General features: G+C 35.8%; 1 long non-coding RNA gene across 1 annotated transcript; it reads right to left on the bottom strand.

Annotated features, from left to right (window-relative positions):
* Positions 1 to 964: 964 nt before the first annotated feature.
* LOC148280889 (uncharacterized) lies at positions 965 to 1,671 on the bottom strand. Its single transcript, XR_015822479.1, has 3 exons — positions 1,624 to 1,671; positions 1,208 to 1,253; positions 965 to 1,020 (listed from the first exon to the last, which is right to left on the bottom strand). It is a non-coding gene; the product is annotated as an uncharacterized LOC148280889 (long non-coding RNA).
* Positions 1,672 to 2,584: the final 913 nt, after the last annotated feature.

The following is a 2,584-nucleotide window of genomic DNA, read 5'->3' as shown; positions in this document are numbered from 1 at the left end:
AATGCGTAAAAAATAAATTGAATAAATATTTCCTTATAAACACTACTGCACATTTAAAAAATATTAATTTAAGTCAATGTTCAATCAGAATTCGGTGATTAATATCTCAGATTTTTTAATATCGATAATTTAACTTAAATTTAATTTTAATTTAATAGTTCACTCAACCTTTTTAAAGGTTTTAATGAAAGTACCAGTATCAATGTATGTATATTTTATATTGTTCTTATGATCTTTCCCTTTCTGAAAATATATTTTTATAATTATATTTTCTAACATTAAAAAAATCTTTGATAAGCGTTGATTTAGTTTTTCCGAAAATAATTATTTTATTTATTAAAATAAATTCTTTGTTATTAGTGTAACAAACATTTATTATAATAAAAAACTCAACTGTTTCGGAAGAGCACTCTTTCCATCGATGGGTGATACAAAAATAATATTATGAATATAAAATAACCGTTTTAAAATTAACACAGGCGTATAACTAACTATCCTGGCGGCCTCCGTAGTGGAGCGGTCAAGACGCTTGACTCACGCACGGAAGGTCCCGGGTTCGATTCCCGGTGAGAACTCAAAAATTAAAATGTAACCGCTGTAATTGGGCCTCCTGGCCTGTTGTGGTGCAAAAATAAAGAAAATAATTTTATGTTAGTAAAACACCAAACTTCTGAGTTTCGAGAGTAAGTGCTTGAGAAGAATATTAGGTATAAGGTGGTTCGATTTTATAACCAACATTGAAGTCCGAGAACGGACGTAGCAGCCTCCTATAACGAGCGTCTCGAGGATGCGGCGGTGGACCTGGCTTGGACACGTGCTGCGCATGCCTCAGGAGAACCTTAACCCAAGTTCCCTCTTCTTTAAACCTGCGGGCTCACGCCGTCTTGGAAGGCCGCCGATGACGATCTTTCGACTTTATTCGGCGGAATTAAGGGGCGCTGAATTGACGTGGGAAGAGGCGAGAATGCTGGCTGGCGATAGGGTCTCCTGGAGGCAACTGGTGATGTTCCACGCGCTCCACTTAGGAGCGGATGTGGAAAAGAAGAAGAAATAGAAGTAAATGTGCAGTGAATTAAACCCTTTTAACCTTTGGAAAAAGTACTATCATATTTAATTGTTTTTTTTCAATATTATTTTGTAAATTTGTAAAATGAACGAGTTAATATATAAACTAAGTAATAAAGTATGTTATTGGTTTAATACCTACTTGATTATTCTGTTTGCATTTATTATTATTGTTGAAAACCGGATTTCTGGAAAAAAAAATGATTCTTGGAAAAATGGCGTAAGTATAAAATATTTATCTGTTGTTTACACATACAATGTCAAAGGAGGCATTTGTCAATATTATTCGCACAAACGTTGATCGCGGGTAAATAATATCATAATTATCGCCATTTAAAAAAAAACTAAAACTTGTATTTGTGATACTTAGTATATTGGATAAATTATTATACTCGTCATGTTTTTGTATTACAACTCTGCCACACAAAGCACATTCTCATGGAGGAAACACTTTGGGTAGCTAGGAAGAAATTGCCTTATTTTCAGGCAAAATACCCTCCATTTTATATATAAATATTATATTATATGTAACAATAATATAATTTTTTGGTTACTTACATTAAACGGTTTTTTATGTTAACTATTATCAGACGTAATCCGAGAAATTTATATAAACCTTTGTTCCGACATTTTACTATTTTCCTTTATGGGCATCGTATGCTATGCAGCTGGCTGTTAGGCACACCGGTGTGAGTTGCAATATTTCAGGCGAATTATTTTAAGCGGACAAAGGAACCTCTTCTGGCTCTTTCTAGAGCATATAGGACATGCTCGACGGATGCACTTCGGCTTGTTTCCTTTGGATCTGGAGGTCCAACGACCATCTGCAAATTTCTACCTAAAAAGAAGACGTTCCTCTATTATTGGTGGCGTCCGTCTACTCCCAACTGAAGGAATGTCACGATCGAATATAAAAAAATGTCTTTAAATGCTCTTCTTGATGCTTGGCAATCGCGATGGGAATCTTCCCCTTCAGGGAGGGTTACCTTTCTTTTTTTTCCTTCAATCCGTCAGCGCTTAATATATTTTTGGGTTATACCCGATCACTGGACTACGCAGTTTTTATCAGGTCATGGTAAATTTAATAAAAAAATATTTGTTTTTAATATTGTTGACTTCCCTTCGTGCTGCTGCGGATATCCTAACCAATCTTCTGAACACATCTTGTGGTCTTGTCCTTTTCCCCTTCTCTATGATTACCGAATGAAGCTTCTCGTGGCTTCCCGTGGCCCTGTTATAGGCCCTGTCGGATACACAGATCTGGTGGCTTCCAAAAATAATTTTAAGGCTTTTAAAAAGTTTTGTAATCATTTCGGCGAATTGATTATGTCCAATCAATTTAATCCCAGTCAGTGAAGAATTCACTCCCCTCTTTTCTCAATCCAATGAAGTACATTTTATGTACGTCTGTATTACTTCCTTTCAGCACAAAGATGCTAAGGCTACCAGATTACAGAGAGCTCCTTCGGGCAGCTTTTCTTGTTTGACAACGAGCAAATTTTCCGTGTATGTGGGCACC

Source organism: Micrasema longulum, unplaced genomic scaffold, assembly GCF_059751315.1.
Source record: "Micrasema longulum isolate JH-2025_06_02 unplaced genomic scaffold, ASM5975131v1 h1tg000515l, whole genome shotgun sequence".
In the NCBI taxonomy this organism is placed as follows: domain Eukaryota; kingdom Metazoa; phylum Arthropoda; class Insecta; order Trichoptera; family Brachycentridae; genus Micrasema; species Micrasema longulum.
This window is presented reverse-complemented; position numbering and strand designations above follow the sequence as displayed.